The sequence below is a fragment of the Miscanthus floridulus genome, chromosome 14 (assembly GCF_019320115.1).
Source record: "Miscanthus floridulus cultivar M001 chromosome 14, ASM1932011v1, whole genome shotgun sequence".
In the NCBI taxonomy this organism is placed as follows: Eukaryota; Viridiplantae; Streptophyta; class Magnoliopsida; order Poales; family Poaceae; genus Miscanthus; species Miscanthus floridulus.
Genome location: NC_089593.1, coordinates 47,657,551 through 47,682,449, shown reverse-complemented (window position 1 = coordinate 47,682,449; position 24,899 = coordinate 47,657,551).

The following is a 24,899-nucleotide window of genomic DNA, read 5'->3' as shown; positions in this document are numbered from 1 at the left end:
CCTCTGGCTCCTCGCACATCCTTACTACCTCTAGTGTGTGCACTTTTATAGAATAGGGCCCGACCTGAAGTTGAGCTACTCGGCTTTCACGGTCAGAATCGAGTTATCCGACCAGCTAAGTGAGAGGCTATGTTCAAAATGACCGAGGACCAACAACGATGCGGTCCTTAAGCGACACAGATGGGATAAAACATGCACACAAGACCTCCATGTGCTGCTGCCTCTCAATCACCAGATCCCGTATGGTCTTCATTTTTTCATCATCACATGGTTATTTTCCACGATAGCAAATATAACCAACCATGATTAGGTATCCACCTATATTGCAGGTGACAGGAAAATCACCCACTTCTACCAGTCTAAGCATGGTTAAGCATAGAATGTCCTACTCATACTAGTAAGGGTTCAGTTATTTATATATAGTGGACAAGGTAGGAATTATGCACCAATGGTTTCATTCAACTCCTATCACCTAATGCAGCATACAAAAGTTATACTTATGTGCATTTGTAAAAAGAGAGGGTAGGAGACTTAGAATGCTCCTGGGCTTGCCTGAGATCCAACACAAAGTCAGTTCAGTTAGCTTGCACCGTCTTGGGGAACATCTCCACTCTAGGCATGCACTCTAGGGGTTCTTCCATCTTCGGATAGGTCCACCAAACACCATCTTCAGGTTCGGCTCCAACATCACGTCCTTCGGTTCCCACGTGGTTCATCTAGCATACCTAAATGAGATGCAAGATGGAAGTGTATGAATGCATAGAAAACAACTCATGATGCATTGCAACAGGCATACAAGGCAAGGACAAGGTAACATCATATTGACTTAAGCACTAGAGAGCAAGTGATTTAACTAACTATTGCACAAACCTATCATGGTAAGGTAGCTAGAAAATAACACCAAGCATTCACCAATGAGGCGGTCAAGTTAAGTTACTTTAAGCAATCATCTAGCACAAGCTAATCCTAGCAATCATACAATCAAGATCAAGCATAAGCAATCAATCTTCAAGTACATGCACAAAATCTGGACATCAACATAGTAGTCACTCAATTTAACCATAACTGGAGTTATAAGCATCCAACAAGGGTGATCCTAGACTTTATGGAAATCTAAGGAAATTTTCTACAACTTTGTTATTTACACCTAGAGCTGATTCAAAGGTTAACAAGGTTGAAAAACACTAACAAGCAGATCTGCACAAACTAGGACCGAAAACTGACAAGAACTTCAGAAATGTATATCTGAAGTTCTAGACACTCAACAAACATGATTCTTAACTTTCTGGAAACTTATTAAGTTATCTATAACTTTATTATTATCATCTTAAGATGTTTCTACAGCTAACAAGGTTAAACAACACCAAGAAGGCATCTCTATCTAGATTTGGGCAGAACCTGCCATTCCACTTTGAACAGCTATAACCGGAGTTCTAGACCACCAAAAGGGGTGTTCTTTAATATTTTGGAAAGCTTATAAAAATAGCTAAAACTATTTAATTATGACCAAAGGATGACTCAAAAGTTATCTTAGTAAAAAAGTTACAACATTGTAGCACTGTCCAAAACATAATTAAAACTGATAGAGAAATTGTAAAATCTATAACTCCCAGATATATTGTCCTAAAATCATGAAATGTTAGGACAAGGAAGGTAAGGGAGTTATATATAACTTTTGTATTCACCACATCCACTAGAAAACATAATTATCATCATGAAATTATCACCACAGCAGAAACTACACATGTAGCCATTTCAGCACATATGCAACAAGGTTCTTCATCTAGTTCTTTAACAAGATTATACATGTATGACAAATTACATGGATCATAAACTATTATTAACATAGAAAACTAACATTAGTCACAGACACATAAAAACACATTAACACTTCTCTAACATGGATGCCACATAGCAATGTTCATCTTTCAAACAATTCACTGGACCTTCGTTTACCAAGTAATAAACATGAGCAACATGCAAATAAGAGCAACCTGCCCTCTAGATGATTTAGGGGCTGGTCTCATCAACACCCAAACATGTACTAGCATACACGTAGCACACATTCACACAAGAGCTAAAGCAAGGACTAGAAATATGCATAAGCAACATACTCACTAGTTATTATATTAACAAGAGAGCAAGCACATAAGACATTTTGCTAGCTTTAAACCATTATTTATTATAGCTCAGCAACATTCAACTTAGTGTAAGCAAGGGAGCATCATATGACTTAACTACATGCATCTACTAGCAACTTTCACTCCCTATTTATATATATATATATATATAATAATATATATATTGATTTTTAGATGATGTGGCAACCATCTAGTTTGGAGCTGAGATTTTTACAGGTGATAAGTGATGACAAAACATGATTACTGTGCAAATCTTACATGCTTAGGTTTTATATATTAATTATTACAACCAAATCAAGTTTTAATTGAAATTAGGCATGTGAGAGCAAGATAAATCTATAAATCTAATATTTTCTATAAACACATAGCCATATTATGTATCAACATGACATAACAACATCATACCAAGGTAATGGAACAACATTTTCCATTTTTGCATCTTTATTTTAATTATAAATTATTTAAAACCATTTATCAAGCACTAAGCAAGTTAAATCAATAACTCAATCATATTGTATCCAATGAACCTAAACGTTTTACCACAACACACATATGGCATCAGTAGCCTACCATAAAAATTTCACCTCATTTGGAGAACCACAACTATAGATATGAATTTATTCCTAGAAAACCCTAATTTACAAAGATAAATATGTGCAGTAAAAACTTTCTACTAAAACATATGATATTATAGAACTACTGCATATATCTACTCACAAGGATTCCAAAACATATTCATTTGCTATTTTATGATTTTTCTATGAATTACTATGAATTAAACAAGATTCAGCCAATTTTGATGCATATAAGCAAAATAAAAGGAAAAACACTTTTGCATCTAGGAACCCTAAACTTTCTAGGAATCAAATAAGCCCAGATCTGAAAAATCCTTTTCTCTGGCGCTATTGCATCAGGACCAAGAGAAGAGTTTCTATTTGCATGTTCACCTCTTCTTCTTCCTTAGGATCGAGTAGAGCAAAGCACAGGATCGACTCGGGGCCGGTCGACCTTGGCCAGCAGGAGCCGACAGCGGTAGGAAGGGCAGCACGAGCACCAATGTGCCTGCCCACACCCATGGGTGGCCGCGAAGCAGTGGAAGGCGGCCGAGAGCAGCCTAGCCACTGCAAGCCCGTGGCTCAGCGGTGGAGCGGGACTGGTGACAGGGCGCCCTAGCAGCGGAGCGGGACCAGAGCAGGGTCGCTCTGCATGTAGCATGACACGGCGACAGGTGGTGGTGGCTGCTAGGCATAAGGAGGCACAAAGGCAAGGAGACACAGCGGCGGGATCTCTGCTCATCAGGCCATGGCTATGCGGTCATGTCGGATGCGTGCTCTAGGGGCACTAGAGCGAGGGTAGGGACGAGCAAAGAGGCGAGGGCGAATGCCTAGGAGCCGAGGCCACGGGGATAGGGGCTCAGCGTCCACACCTCGAGTGAGGAGGATCTAGTGCATGCGTCGGCATGGTGGGGGCAGTGGCCGGCGCATGGAGGACGCGTGGACAATACGTCAAACATCTGGCGGGCGTGGAAGTGCCAAATTGGAGGCCGTTTTTGGGCTAGCTATGGGCCGAACTAGGGCTATGGGCTTTGAAGCAAAGTTGCTCCACTCGGGCTGCTCTATCACTTGTATTTAGGGTGCAAGGTCCATTAGAGCTATGAATTAATAGGTAATTAAGCTCCAAAGTGATAGTGTCAATGTAATGACAACAATTAAGGAAACTCAAACTTGATCAAAATGAGGCCAAACTCGGGCCAAACTTCTCTGATCTCTTCTCTAGTGACTTATCTCTAACTTTTTATTTTCGGATCAAGTCAAGTCACTTAACGAAATCACGAGAACTGCGACATGCCAACCGAATTGCTACTAATCCTGGGCTTACAATATTTCTAAGTCTAAAAACAGCCATAGATTCGATATTCGAGCACCTATTTGACTGTTTACAAATTGATTTAGCTCTTGGTCCAAGAACAAAGTTTGCCACCCTCCACTTTGGCTTCGACTTTGCTTAAAGGTCAAACTTCATAACTTGTTTCCAAACTATTATTTAACCATGGGCAAAGCAGTATCATGATAAACCTTGGAATTAGGGTTTTCGACTGATTGAGGCCTTTTCTTGACATTTGCTCAACACGAACCCTTCATGAATTTTGTTGTAGAGTTCAATTAGAATTATTTGGGAAAGGTAGCAAGGTTTGGTTGACATCCCATGTTCCCATTCACCTGATGAACAATTCAAGAAAGGTTATAACTTATCATTTCATGTGACTTCTTGATTCCAAACTTCATGAAACTTTTCCAAAGTTCACTATGGATGCATGTTGATGTAATGTACATGAAATAAGCATGTTTAACATTACTCATGCATAATCTTAACAAGGGTCCATATGTAAGCAAAGGTGTGTTGTCTAAGTTCAAGTTGGGACTCATTTTCATAGATTTGACCTTGACACCTTCATCATCACTTCAAAAATCTTAGACTAGAGCTCTTGATTACCACTTAACCTAGTCTTGTCTGAGCTCAAACCCACTGCTTAACTGGTGACAACCACCTCAAGTGTTACATCATTGTCGATGGCAATGCCAACACTCCAACTGTGAGTAGTCCACCACCGACTGCTTGCGGTGGTAAGGGAAAGGGGAGGGAAACCGTGTTTTGGCTGGGCACCGCCACCATGGGAGGACGGAGTGTGGAAGGGATAAGAATGGGTCATGTGGAGACAACATAGGGGACAACCCTAGAAAAGTGATCCTATGACCGTCGGAGCTTCACTGCAGTTGAAAGGTCCTAATGGCTAGAGGGGGGGTGAATAGCCTATTAAAAATTTCTACAACAACACTTAGCAAATCGGTTAGACAATTATGAGGCGAAGCAAGTGTTACGCTAGCCTACTAAAAATGCAAGCCACCTACCACAATTCTAGTTTCTATAGTTTCTAACCACACAAAGGCTATGTCACTATACTAAGTTAGTGTGCTCTCAAAGGCTAACTAAAGAGCCACACTAACCAAACTAACAAGCTCTCACAACTTGCTACACTAAAGAGCTTGATAACTAGTTTACGGTAATGTAAAGAGAGTGAGCAAGATGGATATACCGCCGAGTCAAGGAGTGAACCAATCAATCACAAGAATGAATGCCAATGAAGACCAATCACCTCGGAAATCAAATGATGACACAATGATTTTTTACCGAGGTTCACTTGCTTGCCGGCAAGCTAGTCCTTATTGTGGCGATTCACTCACTTGGAGGTTCACGTGCTAATTGGCATCACACACCAAACCCTCAATAGGGTGCCACACAACCAACACAAGATGAGGATCACACAAGCCACTGAGCAATTCACTAGAGTACCTTTTGGCTCTCCGCTGAGGAAAGGTCAAGAACCCCTCACAATCACCATGATCGGAGCCGGAGACAATCACCAACCTCCGCTCGACGATCCTTGCTGCTCCAAGCCATCTAGGTGGCGGCGACCACCAAGAGTAACAAGCGAATCCCATAGTGAAACACGAACACCAAGTGCCTCTAGATGCAAACACTCAAGCAATGCACTTGGATTCACTCCCAATCTCACAAAGATGATGAATCAATGATGGAGATGAGTGGGAGGGCTTTGGCTAAGCTCACAAGGTTGCTATGTCAATGCAAATGACCAAGAGAGTGAGCTTGAGCTGTCCACGGGGCTTAAATAGAGAGCCCCCATGAATAGAGCCATTGGGCTCCTCACTGCACTGAACACGGGGCGACCGGACGTGTAGGTCAGATCAACCTGACGCTGGACCCCAGCGTCCGGTTGCGTGATGTGTGCCATGTTTCCCCTGCTTCAAACGCTGATCGCCCGATCTCAACGGTCATTAGTACATTTAAGTTGTGACCGAACATGCTGCTTCGAAGTGACCAGACGCACCAACACCAGTGTCTGGTCATTTCCAGTAAGGTACCAGAAGCGAAAAATCATGACCAGCTCGACTGGACTCACCTAGCGTCTGGTCACTCGATGTCTCCGCTGTGCGCTGCATATGTCATCATACATCATATTGACTAGACTCAGGCCCTAAGCATCCAGTCATTTCTCATGCCAGCGTCTGGTCATGAGACCGAAACCGCACGCTCACTGCTACCACTGACCGGACTGTGCCGATCCAACCGAGACCAGCGTCCAGTCACTTACAGTGACCTCAGTCTTTTCTGTAGAGAGCACCGATGGCATCGTCGGACTATCCACACTCCACGGGCGGGCACTCCATTGGTGAAGTTTCTAACCCTTGCTCAAATGTGCCAACCACCAAGTGTATCACCTTGTGCACATGTGTTAGCATATTTTCACAAACATTTTCAAGGGTGTTAGCACTCCACTAGATCCTAAATGCATATGCAATGGATTAGAGCATCTAGTGGCACTTTGATAACCGCATTTCGATACGAGTTTCACCCCTCTTAATAGTATGGCTATCGATCCTAAATGTGATCACACTCACTAAGTGTCTCGATCACCAAAACAAAATGGCTCCTACCATTTATACCTTTGCCTTAAGCCTTTTGTTTTTCTCTTTCTTCTTTTCAAGTCCAAGCACTTGATCATCACCATGGCATCACCATCATCATGTCATGATCTTCATTTGCTTCACCACTTGGAATATGCTACCTATCTCATGATCACTTGATAAACTAGGTTAGCACTTAGGGTTTCATCAATTCACCAAAACCAAACTAGAGCTTTCAATCTCCCCCTTTTTGGTAATTGATGACAACCCTTACACAAAGATATGAATTAAAATTTAATTGAATCCATGTTGCTTGCCCAAGCATATTTACCATGTGTAAAAGGATATGGACAAGTTTCATGAATCCCATATGGTAGCAATTGCTCTCCCTACATATGTGCTAAGAGTTTGGATTGTAGCTTGCACATATGCTTAGATAAGAAATATAGGAGACAATGTCTACCAAATGATGCTAAGGTATAAAAGATGGACCTTTGAAGCATGATACCAATCAGAGTGCACCAATATACCATCCTTAGCACCATGGTTAGCTCGATACCACTTGGAAATGAAATCACTAGATAACCTATGCATGCTAGTTTTTCATTTCATCATTCAAACCTATAACTATCATACACCACACAAGCATGAATATTGAGGGATTTTAGCACCATGTGTACTAGCGGCTCGAGGAATTGCTGCTCGATAATGGACATCCATGGATGTAGCCATACCCATCCTAGTTCTGCTTCCCATGCCACATTGAACCTCTCGGCGGACTTGGACAGCTTCAGCTTCACCGAATCCTCCATGAATGACTGCATGGGTGGGAGCTGCTACGGTAGCCTTAGCAAGAATAGTACCAGTTCATCTTGCCTTGGGTAGTCAATTGTCCATGACCACCTGAACTCCGCTAGATTGGGGCCGACCAACAACTCCGTTAGCAACATGGCGTATGGTGATGAGGCAGACTCGTCGTCCAACAGTATTTCCTTCAGCTTGGTCACCACCTCCATCCGCCACTTTGGGAGCTCGAGCGGTTCTGACAACTGAGCGAACATCTCTTGCAGCATTGGGACTAACTCCTCGTGTGCTTTGTTCATGAGGGAGCGGTTCATGTAGTCACCGGGATTGTTAGTCTTCAAATCCATGTACCGCCTAATAAGCTCATCTAAGTTCCTCTTGGCCTAACTGCTTGTTGGTGGTCCTTAACTCACACTTTTAGCCACCAACACTTATACAAAATCCATCCAAACAAACACCAATCTTAGACATAGGGCTTTAGAACTAATGATTTTCACAAGTTTTGGTGTTTTACCATTCACTAGGAGGACATGTCGAAATAACAAGGAAAATGCACCCAAATACGCAATAGGACAAGGCGTAACATCACCCAACATGAGCCCAGCGGGAGAAGGCCCACTTACCAGGTAAATCAGGGCCCTGTCACATGGAGAAAAAGGCTCAAAACCCAAAGCAAACATGCTCCAAATAAGGCCAAACTTTGCAGGAGTGGCCCATGCAGTCCTAGAGGCCTACACAACAAAAATTGGGCCAAGACAGCACCTCTAGTGAGCGGCCACACCCCTAGTGCACCTGCACCCCTATGGTCATGTCTCAGGCCCATATTTGGTGGGCTACCTCTCACCGCCTTGCCAACATCGGTTGTCAGGGTGTCGGCCAGGTTCAATGCACCTAGATAGCGGGTTTGAGGTCGGTTTGGTGCATTAATGAGGGGATCAAAGCATATTCCATGGAACATCCTATCCTCTCCACCTATAAAAGGAGTCTCCCCCTCATTTAAGAACACATCAAGGAAGAATCAGACACAATAGAGACATAATGTGACAAGAAGAGAAGAGCTCCATTTCTATCTTAGCTCTTTAGCTAGTCCTAGTGTAGAGAGTGAGTGAGTATGAGTGAAGAAGTACCAGAGTTGTTGGCTACCTCCTCTTGTGTACTCGGGGCACCTTGTACACTTAGCAGAAAGAACGCTGAGAATCATCGACCCCTCTCCACTTGTACCTCTATGATTCGAATACTACTTGGAGTATAAGGTTCATGTTTATCTTTGGTGGTGAGGTCTACTTTAAGTTAGTCTTGTTCATTATTTACTTGCGGGTTCATCGTTTGTCCTTGTGATGAATACTCTAATAAAGGGCCCTGATAAAGATGGATAACCCTGATCGATGCTAGAGTAGTAGTCAATGGCATAGACATGGTGTCTAGGCTAGAGGCTACCTTAGTTTGCCTCGTACTCTATGGTTCAGGGGTAGGTGGCAGGTGGTGACATCCCTATCCATCCCATATAATCCCCCACATCTGGTGCGGCATAGAGCCATAGGCCAGTGTTGATGGTAGTTAACACTAGTCATAAAAGGTCAATATACCTAACATAAATGACTAAAATGGATCACCAACATAGACTTAGGGGTTTAAACTAACAATTTCCATGAGCTTTAGGTGAATCTATGTTTTGAGTAGGATTTAATCAGAAAACCGTCAAGGGAGACCTATTTGTTAAAGAAAATCATGTTAATCCACAACGGTACTAACATGGGAAGACTCTAGAAGACTCTAGAGGGTATTCCACCAAAACATATCCTATGCCTCTGACATGTGGGGCCACACCTAGTAGGCCGGCCGGACTATGGGCCCTCCCTGTTATGCTCTCCTCGCTACGTCGATTCTCCACCGCCTCAAGGATCACATCTATGCTATTCTTTTAAAGTTGGTTTGATCCGAGGGTCCAGGATGCTTGAAGGCCCCTATATGTACTTGCCTATACCCCCTCCTCTAGGCAGATCCTGAAACCCTAGAAACCAGAAGCTACAATTCATATCATCTCCATCAGGATCAGAGCTAGCAATCAAGAGAAGATTAGTCCTCTAAGTCAGGATCTAGTCTTGTATTAGAAATAGAGAGATAGAGTGTGAGGGAAGAGTTTGGAGGAGTTCCAACTTGTTGGTGCTCTCTCTATGGCTAGTACCCTAGCAAAATCAAGTTTTGAGATTTGTCTAGTAATCAACTTCTGATTCAACTAAGCATCTTGTTTATATTGTTCTTTAGGTTTGTGACTCTTTTGAGTACTTCAAACCTTGTAGCTCCTAGGTTAAAGTAGTATTCGTAGTGTAAGGGTGGTGCTTACACTCAGTTACTCATGGATGTACCCTACATTCTGGATCGGTGGTAGCTCATGAGGGTGACTCTTATAGCCTCATTGAATCATTTGTAGTCCACCTCCCGTTTGTAGGCCGAGGACCTTGTTACTATAGGAAACATACTTTGCCTGTGTTTTCCTTAGTATATCCCCAGAATTGAACAATAGAAGACATAGCTTACCAAAGTTAGAACTAGAAGACCTTAGTGATCTCCCTTACGCTCCTGTTATCTTAAGTCTTGTTGCTACTCTGGGTTAAGTTAGACTTAGTTATTCTCACACACATTTCCTTGAGTTCCATAATCTGTAATACTTTCTGGTGAAGTACTACATCGATATCCATGCGCTTGCGGATTATTCTATGTGTTAAAATATACCAACAAGCATTTCTGGCACTGTTGCCCAGGAAACGGTTGCTGAGTTAACATTGAACCTAGCTTAATCTTGTATCATTATTCTTTTATCTTTTATTCTTTTCTATGGATTTAGAATCCACTCCTATCCATCAGTACGCTACACCTACGAGCGCATTCCTAGAACCACCAGAATCTTCAAAGCCTATCCTAACACCTGGTTATGAGCCGCGCCCATGTTTAATCAACATGGTCTGGGATCAATCTTTTTTGGGTGAAGATTATGATAATTTGTACTCCCACCTAAATGAGTTTGAGCAAACCTGTGCATGCCTACGCATTGCAGGCATGTTAGATGAAGATGGAAGCTTTTTCCTTTCTCTTTGAATGAAAGAGCTAAACATTGGTACAAGCAAACCATAGGGAGTAGACAAGGAGATTGGGAAGTTTTTCTTCTAGCTTTTGCTTGCATTTCTTTCCCATCTCTAGAGTAGTCAGCCTTCATTCAGAGGTTCTAACTTTTAAACAAAAAGAAAAAGAATCTCTAGGCACGTCATGGGATCGCTTTAATGCTCTCATTAATACTGGACCTGACCTTGCCATTCAAGATCCCATTTTTCTTCAACACTTCTAAATGGGTCTTGATAGGGAAACTTCAAAGTATCTTGATATAGCTTTAGGAGGATCGTTCTTGCATATCTTCGCCAAATCAGGGAGAAACATTCTTACTAAAGTCTTAGAGAGCACCCCTGAAGAAGTAGAAGAGAAGCCGCTAGAGAAGGAATCCTAGATAGCTGAACCAGAACCTTTGTCAAACCCATCACTAACTCCAGCTATCCCAAATCCCGAACCACCAAAAAAGGAGGAAACTCCAATTTTAGATTTTGTGCTTGAATTTGAGGATGAACTTTTTGCTAAATATGGAAATACCTCAAATTATCATACTATGAGGAGACCCTAGAAGCCTAGGAAATCATCATCCCATGAAGAAATTCTTGACCCTTCTGAGGAAGCTTTCCTTAAAAACACTATGAAAGAGTTAGTGTCTATTATAAGCAATGAATGGTTACAAGAATTAGAACTTTCCTCTGATGTGATTAGTCTAGATTCACCTTCTATCTCTATTCTTTGCTAAATTAACAAACCTCCTTTCGATGCCCTTTATAATTTGGTTGTGGGTGTTAATATCATGTCTGCATCTTTTGCTCATGATTTATTGAAACACATGCCATTAACACCAACAACAAAGTTGTTGAAAAGTCTTTCAGGACACATTCTCCTAAATTTAAGGATACTTTATGTCCTCCCTATCTAGGTAAAAGGAACCATGGTTCATTTGATCTTTTATATCTTTGATATCAGGGAGTTTGACCTGTTGATAGGACAACCAATTGAAAGACTTATCCAAGAAGGACAAATAGGGAAGTTGAAAATAAGCCTCGGGAAAACTTTAAACTTTCTATACCCATTACTCATTCGCTAAATGCTGAGACTGAGCCAATTCTCGAGCAAGACCTAATGGATAGGGGTAAGGTTGCATCTCTTGATGACTTGATCGAACCCAACCTTGAAGATGATGCCCAATTCTTCATCGAGGAGGAAGATGAAAGTTCCATAGAACCTAAACCTTTAGATGAATTGCTAGAACCACCTAAGCCCTCCATTGAGCTTAAACCCCTACCTTCTGGTCTTAGATATTCTTTTCTCAATAATGATCAGGAAACTCCTGTGATCATAAGTGATAAACTCTCTCAGGAGGAAACCCTCCGCTTGATAACTGTCTTAAAAAGCATCGTTCTGCTTTTGGCTACTCGATCCAAGACCTTAAGGGAATCATCCCTGCTCTTTGCACCCATCGCATCCCTATAGACCTAGATTCTATACCTTCTAGGGAGCCACAATGTAGGCTTAATAATGTGATGAGAGAGGTTGTTATGAAAGAAGTCTTGAAACTCCTGCACGCCAGGATCATCTATCCTGTTGTATATAGTGAGTGGGTAAGCCCTATTCAAGTTGTGCCTAAAAGAGAGGCATGACTATTGTTAAAAATGAAAAGAATGAATTAATCCCCTAAAGAAACATCACAGGATGGCGGATGTGTATTGAGTATCAAAAACTTAACAAGGCAACAAAGAAAGATCATTTTCTGTTGCCCTTCATTGATGAAATGTTGGAGCGAGTGGCAAATCACTCTTTCTTCTGTTTCCTTGATGGGTATTCAGGTTATCATCAGATACCGATCCATCCTAATGACCAAAGCAAAACCACCTTTAGTATCCATATGGAACTTATGCTTACCATAGAATGTCTTTTGGACTGTGTAATGCTCTAGCTTCTTTTCAAAGATGCATGATGTCTATATTTTCTGATATGATTGAAGAAATCATGGAAGTTTTTATGGATCACTTTTCTATTTATGGAAAAACTTTTGATGATTGTCTTGAATATTTAGACAAGGTTTTGCAAAGATGTGAAGAAAAACACTTAGTCCTTAATTGGCAAAAATGTCATTTCATGGTTAGAGAAGGCATAGTACTTGGACACTTGGTGTTCGAACGAGGGATTGAGGTAGATAAAGCTAAAATTGAAGCAATTGAACAGTTACCTCCTCTCATAAATATTAGAGGGATCCAAGTTTTTTTGGTCATGCGGGGTTTTACCGCTGTTTCATAAAAGATTTTTCACATATTGCTAGACCATTAACAAATCTTTTGGCCAAGGATGTTCCCTATGAATTTGATGATGCATGCTTAAAATCTTTTGAAATTCTTAAGAAAGCACTCATCTCAACACCAATCGTTCAACCCCCTGATTGGTCGCTACCTTTTGAAATCATGTGTCATGCTAGTGATTATGTTGTGGGGGCAGTTTTGGGTCAAACAAAAGATAAGAAGCATCATGCAATTTCTTATGCTAGCAAAACTTTGATAGGATCTCAACTTAATTATGCAACAACTAAAAAAGAACTCCTGGCTGTTGTCTTTGCTATTGATAAATTTAGATCTTACTGAGTAGGAGCTAAGGTGATTGTTTATACTGATCATGCTGCTTTGAAATATCTGCTCACTAAGAAAGATACTAACCTAGACTTATAAGATGGATTTTGCTACTCCAAGAATTTGACTTAGAAATAAAAGATAAAAAAACACTCATCTCAACACCAATCGTTCAACCCCCTGATTGGTCGCTACCTTTTGAAATCATGTGTGATGCTAGTGATTATGCTGTGGGGGCAGTTTTGGGTCAAACAAAAGATAAGAAGCATCATGCAATTTCTTATGCTAGCAAAACTTTGACAGGACCTCAACTTAATTATGCAACAACTGAAAAAGAACTCCTAGCTGTTGTTTTTGCTATTGACAAATTTAGATCTTACTGAGTAGGAGCTAAGGTGATTGTTTATACTGATCATGCTACTTTGAAATATCTGCTCACTAAGAAAGATGCTAACCTAGACTTATAAGATGGATTTTGCTACTCCAAGAATTTCACTTAGAAATAAAAGATAAAAGGGAGTAGAAAATTATGCTGCCGATCACTTGTCCAGAATGCAATTTGAAAATCCATAGGAACTACCCATCAATGATTCTCTACGGGACGACATGCTCTTCAAGATTATAAAATCTGACCCCTAATACATGAATATTGTCAACTTTAAGGTTGCAGGTTATGTACCACCAGGGGAGAACAAAAGGAAGCTCATCTATGAAAGTCGTCTCCACATAAGGCATGTTTAGGTCGATTATTTAGGTTGTTTGCTTAGCTCAATTGTTATGTTGGTTAAATTTTGTGTTAGATTGTTTAGCTCAGATTGTAATAAAGTGCCTTATGATATTAATAAAATTTGATTGCCATTATTTGCTCTCTATTCTTTTGTATATGTGTTTGTCACCACATATTGTGCATAAAGGTAAACATGAAACAAGTGTGGGGGAATCACACTACGATAACGAAACAAGATCCGATCATGAAAATCATGAAATTCAGAAAGCAACAGAATAAGAGCCAAGCTAGCCAAAGTTAGACCCGAATGGGCATGAGAGTGGGCCAGCCAGCCTTGCCTAGCTCCGCCTCACCTCGCGCTACATCCACGGTCAGGTTTGAGTCCTATATGATCTATTCTCACATGTTTCGCTTTCTATTTCAAACCGAATTGAAAATTCTTTAATAAACAACTTTAAAACCTAAGGAAAGATTATTTCAGTCGTGACTTAAAGGATAGATTCACATAATACTTTTCTTGGAAGTCTTGCTACTATTGGGAACTTATTATTAGGGACCCCATGTTACTTAAGTTGTTGTGGAATGAGATATAGTAGAATAATGAGAACTTGATTCTTGATGTCTTGTTATTAGAGAATTTTATTTCAAAAAGTAAAATGAATAGCTGCACCTTTCCTTTGTAATAAGCAATGTCCTACCAGAACCATATATGATATAATAGACTAGGAAAACCTTCTACACATATTACTTGCTACTACATTGAGTTTGGTCAAACCTTGTGACCCTTGTTGAGAAATTTATCATGCTCTCAAGATCAAGATCACGTACACTCCACATATATCTGCTGCTTCTACACTGGGAGTACGCAAAAAACATGTTTTCCATCCACCCAAAAATGTTCTACTCCTACGCTGGGAATAGACACAAAAATATGTTAGGATTCCACTAAATAAATGCTCAAAGTTCTTTTAAATGTCTCCCTTCAGAAGTTTCAATTGCAAAAGAAGAGGCATGGGCTATGCAAAAGTTATTCATAAAATAAAAAGTGAGTATTGAAAAAATGGACAAGTGTCCAAGATATTTAAAACAATGGGTACTCTGATGCTCACCTAAAAAATAAAAGAAAGATGAATAAGATAGCCCATGTTTTCTTGCAAAAGTGTTTCAAGGTTTCAACAAGAGAGATATGTTTCAAGGAGTATAGTAGAATTAGGTTAGCCACCATATATATACATCCACGCACATGCACATCCAGATCTCAGAGTATGACATTTTTCTCCTTGGATCCTTGTTTTAACTTTACAATATATGCAATGCAAGTATGTTCACATATTTATCCCTACCTGAGGTCCACATAAGCTTTTTAGAAGTAGGTAAAGAGAAGGCAAAAACATCAATGCCTTGGTAAGGATCCAAAAATACCACATATATTGAGTGATTTGAGAGTACCACAGAAAGGAGAAGGTAAGCTTTGTTTTGTTTTCGCAAATCTTAAAATGTTTCTCCAATTGACTTGACTGAAGGAACATAGTGATCTATTTCAAGCTATTTCGTTCTTCAACTGCCCAAAGTTTCATGGTAGACACTTTGAATCCTATAGAGCATGTATGACTGGGAATAGTTTTATGTTGATGACTTGTCCTAAGGTTATGTCTTAAGTAATCCATCCTTTTATCAAGGATGAGTAAAAGCCTAAGTGTGGGGGAGTTTGTTGATGGTAGTTAACACTAATCATAAACCGTCAATATACCTTGCATAAATGACTAAAATGGATCACTAACATAGACTTAGGGATTTAAACTAACAATTTCCATGAGTTTTGGTGAATTTGTGTTTTCAGCAGGATTTAATCAGAAAACCATCAAGGGGGACCTATTCGTCAAAGGAAATCACGTTAATCCATGACTGGTACTGACATGGGAAGACTCTAGAAGACTCTAGAGGGTACTCCACTGAAGCATAGCCTATGTCTATAACATGTGGGTCCAGTTGGCCACACCTACAGGCCCGCTAGCCTAGGGCCCTCCCTGTCATGCTCTCCTCGCTACGTCGGTTCTCCACTGCCTCAAGGATAACATCTACGCCGTTCTTTTAAGTCAGTTTGATCCAAGGTTGTAGGATGCTTGAAGGCCCCTATATATACCTACCTATACCCACTCCTCTAGGTAGATCCTGAAACCCTAGAAACTAGAAGCTACAATTCATATCATCTCCATTAGGATTAGAGCTAGCAATCAAGAGAAGATTAGTCCTCCAAGATAGGATCTAGTCTTGTATTAGAAATAGAGAGATAGAGTGTGAGGGATGAGTTTGGAGGACTTCTAGCCTATCGGTGCTATCTCTACGGCTTATACCATGGCAAAATCAAGTTCTTCTTGAGCTTGCTTCTAAGATTTCTCTGTTAATCAACTTCTGATTCAAGTAAGCATCTTGTTTATATTGTTCTTCAGGTTTGTGACTCTTTTGAGTACTTTAATCCTTGTAGCTCCTAGGTTAAAGTAGTATTCATAGTGTAAGCATGGTGTTTACACTTGGTTACTCATGGATGTACCCTACATTCTAGATCGGTGGTAGCTCACGAGGGTGACTCTTATAGCCTCATTGAATCCTTTGTAGTCCATCTCCCGTTTGTAGGCCGTGCAGGACCTTGTTACTATAGGAAACATACTTTGCCTATGTTTTCCTTAGTAATATCCCCAGAATTGAACAATAGAAGATATAGCTTACTGAAGTTAGAACTAGAAGACCTTAGTGATCTCACCTACGCTCCTGTTATCTTAAGTCTTGTTGCTACACTGGGTTAAGTTAGACAGTTATTCTCACACATGTTTCCTTGAGTTCGATATTCTGGAATACTTTTCGGTGAAGTGCTACATTGGTATCCATGCGCTTATGGATTATTCTATGTGTGTTAAAATATACCAACAACCAGCAATGCTTCGGAGACCAAGTGTTATCCGGTGCCCAAAGCAAGTCTATAGTGGCAAAGCTATCTTAACTTATGATATCTATCCTTAGAAAACCTTGCTACTTGAGCTATCATTCTTCTTGTTATCATTAGGTGAACTAGCTTAAGAGACTCTTACACCTCCGTTCCTCATGAAAATACGACATCCTAAATACTTCTAGGTGAAATGCTACAATGGTAATTCCGTGCACTTGCGGATTATTTCTATATGCATTAAGAAATACCAACACTGCTCCTCTACCGCCTTTGGGATTTGATGACCTCATCGGCATCAGGAGGATTCCAAGAACTCCCCCCCTTGAATAGGATGGCCTAGGTTGCAGTTCTAGAAGATGACACGGGTTTGTTGGCTATATCGACGGATCTATCGACACGGTCGGTGCCCAAACCCATGCACCGGCGGCACAGTCATCCCTTGATGTAGTTATGTCCCCTTGATGGTGCCTGCCCAGGTCATGGCCACCCTTGTATCCCTAGCGTTTCATCATTTGCCACACTACTATGTTCTCAAAAAGGGACGACATCAAAGTGCCTTCCACCGAGGTAAGTGTTCTCCAATGGACGGAAGATGACTCCAAGCAGGACTGCAGATCCATAATGCCCCCTAAAACAAATTTGATGGGTTGATTGTAATCCATACCTATAGCTAGCACAACACTAGATATAGCCTTTGGTCCCAAAAGTGTCAGCGCCGTATAGTCGTTGTAACATCCCAGATGTTAAAAAGCAGTTAAAACTTGATCATAAGTATTATCAAGCATAATCACCAAGTATCATGTAATGTATGCACTCCATGTTTCATTTATAGCATTGTAATGTTGCATATATAGTGTTTCATATGTTGCATGAAATGTTAACAACTATATCAAGTAAGGTTCTTTGTGAATTTATATGTGTGAAATTGCTTAAAATAAAATTTTGTTAATGTAACCTAAGTTACCTCTAGGATTTCTCTTGGTCAAGGAATCACTAGTTACACTAGTTAACCTAGCTACCTTGAGCCTAGCTAAGTCACCTAAGTTACCATAGAAATACCTAGCACTTGCATGGATGCCATTACCCAAGATCTTGATATGAATCCCCAAGCCCTCACCAAAGAACCCAAGAGCATAGGTTCTGTTGCCCAATTGACGAGTGTCCATTAGTAGGACAGAGTGTCCACCAAACCTGAAGTATAGTCACCAACAGTCTAAGTCTCTCGCTGAGTGAGAATATCAGAGCGTCTGTCACCTTGGTGGAGTGTATGATGAATTATATCAAACCAGTAACCTGAATACCTGAGAGCACCTAGTTCCCATTGGAGTCTCCGTGATTCCCACAGAGCGTTCACCAATTAGTACAGAGCCCAACCAGAGATAACCCACCTCGACACCCGGTACAGTGGAGTGTCCATTAGTAGGGTGGAGTGTCCGACTATCACAGAGAGGGTGAGGTTAGATAGTAAGTTCACTCCAAGGGTCGCCACCATTAGTTCACACCTGCAACTAGTAAAGCAGTAATAGGGTCACATCACAGTAGATGCCTCTCTCTAAATCTTAAGTAAAATTCCTAGTTTCCTTATCTATCGCACGATCGTCTCTAACACTTGGAATCTCTCCTTTCAGGCTTGGATGTCTTGTTTCGCGAGGATCGTGTGCATGTCGTCTGGATCGGCAGCACTATCAGGCAGGCACCCCACTATTATAAACCCTACTTTGGATACTTATCAAGTTGCATTATGATTCATGCATCCCATGTAGTCTTGGATATTGATCACTCTTATACTACACCTAGAGTAGCTTAATAATTTGAAGAAGCCTCTCATCTAAACAACGAGAATGGGAACGCCGAATGCTTAATGCTTAGTTGCTTAGGCAATGGTAGAAGTCGAGCATGAGAAGGGAACTCATACTCACACGTGTAGGATGTTACACCTGGATAATTAACTACTAAAACCATTGAGGGTACAACTTGACTTACCTAACTAATCTGGCTAAGGACTAATATCCCTAATAGGATAATCTTGAGGATAACTTGGATATCTTGCTCATACAAGGGGTAGGTCATCGTGAGTGTGGGATCTCAGATGACATAGCCCATGGAGCGATAAGGACCATGTATTGGGATACATAAATCAGAGTAACCACCCATACATACCACATGTCATGGATGGGGTCGACAAGCCAAGTAACTAGTTGTGACCTATTTATCCATGAAATTGGCAAGGGGGTTGGCGTCGGTCGGGAATGTCTCGAACATTGACTAGGCAACCACTCGAACCTTATGCATGACACTCAGCCCGGATTAGGGAAAGGTTGGAAGGTGTAAGGCAACCCTTACCTAGGCATAGGTATGGTGGTTAGTCTCGAATTTCATGTGGGTACAGTTGTACACCTCTACAGAGTCTTGAAAGCCTAGAGTCCTTCGGGACATAACTATTTGGTTGTTCTTTCTTTCTATACCCATGGTAGCATGAATAATGGACTATGAGCACTTTGTTATAATGATGAATACCTTTACTTCATTGTTGAGCATGGCATGACATATTCTTAATGAACATCATTGCTTTCCACACTCACACAAACGCCTGATAATCACCTTATGCATCCACCAAATACAATATGTTAGAATTAAGTCCTGTGAGTATGCAATTTACTCACGGTACAACCATTAAGTTGTTTTGCAGGTACGTCATAGACTGTGTTGAGCAATAGCTCAACCACCGCTACATAGTAGCACTTGGAATGGGTGTGACTCCAAGCAGTGCAACAAGTTAACTCTAGATTCCTTGATACAGTGACTATGAGAGTGAACCCTAGTGGAGTAGAGACCGCGACCACTAGATGTAGCGGGATGTAAAACTTGTAATAGGAAGTCTGGTTAACTTATATATAATTGTATTAATTGAGTTCCATCTACTAGTTCGATGTTGGAATAATAATTGGAATACTATGTGCCAATCAACCTGATCCTGAAGAGGAGTTGTTCAGTGTGCTCCTGGGGGCCTCAAAGTTGCTATTTCGACAACCCCCATCGGCGTTGATATCGGTTCCTAACAGGATGGATATCGGGGCATGATAGAGCCTAGGGTATTGGAGCAATGGTTGACTTGCACGTATAATCCATTTATTAAACCTCCATTGACTAGTGTATGGTACTCGGAAAAATGGAAATAAAATCTGGACTTCTATTTCTTAGAACCCAACCCTAAAGTCTAAAGTTAACCCTTCACTAATTAGATACTCTCCACTCCTAAGGAAATGCTAAGCACCTAGGAAGTTTTTGAAAAAAAACAATAAAATGCGATGACCTAGAGAATGCTGACATGAGACAGATTTATAGGATCACCTAAGCGTGGAGTTGTCTTTTGTAATCGCCCTATGCATAGTGCACTGCAATGGTAGAATAACCGAGAGCCAGTAGTGATCCCAATCTTTTGTCTCTGAAGGCAACCTTTTATCCCTTATCTTGTCTGGAAGTTTCAGTAGAATCTCCCCTGTATCAAGGCCTTATCTCCCAATCATAGAACAAGCAGACGAGCATGCACATAAGCAAAGTTATCCACCAACATCACCGCTAGCAGAAGAGGTCCATAGACATGGTTCACCAACATGACATAAGGGTTCATCTAGTTTTCAATTGTTCGACCACGACCTCTATAGCAACTTGGTCACACCTAATGAATGACCACACAACCATTCAAGTAGCAAAAGTATCAACACAAGTATCATGCTCGATGTGGTGAGGCGACGAGCAAACAACCGATGTAAGGTTTTTGAACCATCACAATGGAATGACTAGAAGACCACGATGAGCTTCACAACTGTGGCAGTGGCTACTGCAAGGAATACGATGGTGGAGGTGCTTGCTGGTGTGCCTGAGGAAAGGTGGCAGTGGTAGGCACTGGTTGGAGATACGCCTACAATGATAAGAAAAAAATGTTAGGATTAAGCTCTCCAAGTTAGGACAAAGTAAATCATAGCATCCAGGAAGGTGAAGCAAGGACCTGAACTAATACCTATTGGAGCTGAGCCTGACTGCAGCGTATCCTTGAGAGTATGATGCTAGATCGGACACTGGAGCTACACCTACAAGGAAGTCTAGATTCAATTAGAAGAATGTAATAAGGAACTTAGAATATGAAACACATAAGAGACATAACTTGAGCAGCGAGCAATGAAGGAAATACCTAGAGCCATCGGTTGGAAGATCTGGTGGAGGTATGAGGCAAGGCTGACCTACAACTATCTGATCTGCTCGATGTTCTGAGCATTGGCCGCCTTGTCACTATGGACTACCTGCAACTTTTCTTTGGTGGCAAGCGAATCCATCTTCGTAGTCAAGGTGTTCATGGAGTTCTACAGTGGATTGATGAGGCTCTCCTACAAGAATCTCCACTCATGCTCAAACCTTTGGTCAAAGTTTCCCACCACTAATGCTACTGTCACTTGGACCTGAGCATGGATGCCCTCAAAGAATGGCTTGAAGTAACTAGCTGGAGGCACCCAACCTAAAACAGCGGCATCTGTATTCCTCCTGTGATCGCGCTGCACCACCTCGAGCAAAAGGCTCACCTACCTCGGCTAAAGGGGCCTGAGAATGAGGTGTGTCCTTAGTGGAATAAGCCAGGTCATCGAAGTGAGGACTATAGGATTTGTGCCTAACTCCCTCGATGCCTTCTAGGACTACCAAATGCTTTACTAATGCCATGATGTAGGGCTGGTAACCCAGGGAACCCTTAACCTCATGCTTGCACCACATCAACTTTGTAACGAGGAAGTCGATCCAATTCACCTTGGTACCATCTAGAATGCTCCTAATGGTCACATAGTACTTCTCCCAGATAGCGTCGGTGTTACCTATCTTGGGCAGCAAGGTACAACGAAGCAATTTGTTCAGCACCATTGGTTCCATTGCCAGATACTTGGACTTGCCATACTCAAAGTTTAGATTTGTATAGAACCGGGCCACTTCACTCCTCTTGTTGGCCTTGGGAAGATTGCCCATTAGCTCTCCCTGCTTGCATGCATCATAGTCAAGCTAGACCACATCTGTAAACTAAGCGAAAGAAGCTCGGTATTTGTGTCTCCCAGTCATCCACTAGATAGTCTCTTTCTCATGGTTCACTTCAAGAGTGGCATAGAACTATCGGGACCATGGCTTGATTCCAATTGTGGTAGAACTTCATGATGTTCTTTAACCCAACATTTTCAATTTTTGATAGCAGCCCCTGAAGAACGGCTTGCTTTCTCATGCTATCCCACCTGATCCACTTCTAGTTGGTACACATTGAGACTTGCTCAAATCTACCCTAGAAAAGATCGTACTGATCCTAAGTGCAGGAAATTTGGATATGGAGAAGTCCTGCGGCTGACCTGAACTGCTTCAAGTCACAAGCTTCATGGAAATCCCTGAAATGATCTTCTCTCCAATTCTTCTGATTTCTAGGCGCACTCATCACATCAATAGGGTACACAACCACTCTCAAGTTGTACTCCAACCTCTCATCACTGGACTCTACCTCCTCTCCCTCCTCCTCATTGCCCTCCTCCTCTTCCTCATCCCCATCGCTGTCATCATCATCACCACCATCACCTCTAGAAGAAGATGAAGGCTATGGCATTGAGCTCAAAGATGGCGACGAAGGTGACCAGTTCACGATGACATTTGTGTGGAGATGGCTGATGGCTGACTAGAGCATTTGAGGCATTTTTGGACCTCCTCACATGTGGAACTACTTTCTTGCTCCCCATCTCCTCCTCAATATCATAGTCACTGTCCATAGGATCATCACTATCAGGGACAGGATGTCGGCCACTACTAATCTCTCTCCTTGGCCTCTTTTTCTCTCAACCACCACCACGAAGACGAAGAACCGAATGCCTGCAGCGAAAGGAAACAACAAGAGTTGGTAAAGACTTCGATAAGAACAAACAAACAAGAATATCACATAAATTAGAATAACATCAGAGAAATTGGAGTAGTGCAAACACGGGCATAAGAACTAGTGACAATGTTCACCTATAGCCTGTATGTAAACTCATTACTACATATGCAAGGTACCTACAGTGTTGAAACAATAGGATAATTCAAAGTAAACTAAGTCAGTTTTGGACAGATACTGACAGAGCGTCCGTCGAGCACACGGACCATCCGTCAGCATAACCAAGAACAGAAACAAATGCAGCAAAGGGTACTCAGACACTATCAGAGCTTTCCATCAAGACATCGAAACCACCTGATAGCATATAGTTCTTGATGTAGAGCATTCACCAGCTATAGATTGATCGACGGAGTAACCATGAAGTTCAAGGACCATCCATCATTCCAATTAGCAGAATGAATCCAATAGAGAAAACCTACTAAGTCCCTCAAGAATGGTGGAAGCACCCAACGCTAGTCACAGATCATCCGATGAGATCTCGATGGCATAGTGGCCTATCAATGCTCAATCAACAAATCTGAAGATTTAACCAATGTCAACGGTTACAAATTTGCATAGAAGTACTCCTAAGCATGCTTTAGAAGATCCCCAAGAAGTATTTGGAAAAGCCCTAGCCATTGCCTAGACCAGACAAACCCTAGTTTTCAATCATGATGAAATGAGGAAAGGCAAAAGGGGAAGGAACTCACTCGGTACCCCGCATTTGGAAAGGCACTTGGGTGCGCATGTGACCAAGGGAATCGATGAGGAAGCATCCAACAGCTGTTGTTGCGGAGTGGGCGGTGAAAAGGGCGCATGTGCATGGGGGACCGGCGGGTGGAGAAAATAAAAGGACTTGTCTAGGGACTATCGGCCCATATATATAGCCAAAACCTATTGGATAGCCCGAGAGAATGGCGGAGCATCCACCAAGTCACTAAACCCGACAGTTGGAGTTAGATTCAGTAGTGCACTGGATAATTCGTAACAACCATTGAAGCATCCATCAGATCGAGTAAAACATCAAAAGCCCCAAGGGTCGAACCTACAAAAAATGAAAGAAAGGAATTTTGGAGAAAAGATTTCATGGAAGCTTTTCAGCAACCTCTTGACAAGCTCAGGGATGAGCTTGAATTCAAGTGTGGGGGAGCTATAATGTCCCAAGTTACCATACACTATAAACTCCCATTTTGGTCGCCCAAGTTTCTGTTAAATGGAATTCCCTAATGATCTCAAGTAGGTCACCCTAAGTTCTAAATTGGATTCAAGAGCTATGATATCAGGTTTCTAAGCTTGGTTAAGCAAATCCAGAGACTACCGGACAATCCGTCACATGTATCGGATCATTTGATAAAGATGCAGAGACAACAAATGGAATGGGAAGTGAGTTGTTATTCATTATGGGGCATGGCCCACAAGTCAGCACGAGTGGAAGATATTTCCCAACCCTAGATCCTTAGCTTCACTCATCCTCTCCTCATTTCTCTCACACACACTCTCTCTAGAAGGAAGAACAAGGAGACAGAAAGGATGAACTAGAGAGAGAAAGAGAAAAAGAAGATGGAGAAGAGAATCAAGAGGCTAGAAGGCAACAAGATCAGCCCTAGGTCAAGCACTTGAGCTTTAACAACCTCTCATCTCATGGTTAGCTCAAGAGCTCTCTCCTCTCCTTGTCTTGAGATCAATCCTCCAACCCTAATCTAAGTGTTCTCTCTTGCATGGATGGATCATAAGGATGGCTTGATGGAAAAGTACCCCAAGAGTAAGGATGAAGTAAGATATCCCTCAGTCTCTCTTTATCTCTGGATTTCTCTTGGTCAAGGAATCACTAGTTACACTAGTTAACCTAGCTACCTTGAGCCTAGCTAAGTCACCTAAGTTACCATAGAAATACCCAGCACTTGCATGGACGCCATTACCCAAGATCTTGATATGAATCCCCAAGCCCTCACCAAAGAACCCAAGAGCATAGGTTCTGTCGCCCAATTGACGAGTGTCCATTAGTAGGACAGAGTGTCCGCCAAACCTAAAGTATAGTCACCAACAGTCTAAGTCTCTTGCTGAGTGAGAATATCAGAGCGTCCGTCACCTCGGTGGAGTGTCCGATGAATTATATCGAACCAATAACCTAAAAACCCAAGAGCACCTAGTTCCTATCAGAGTCTTTG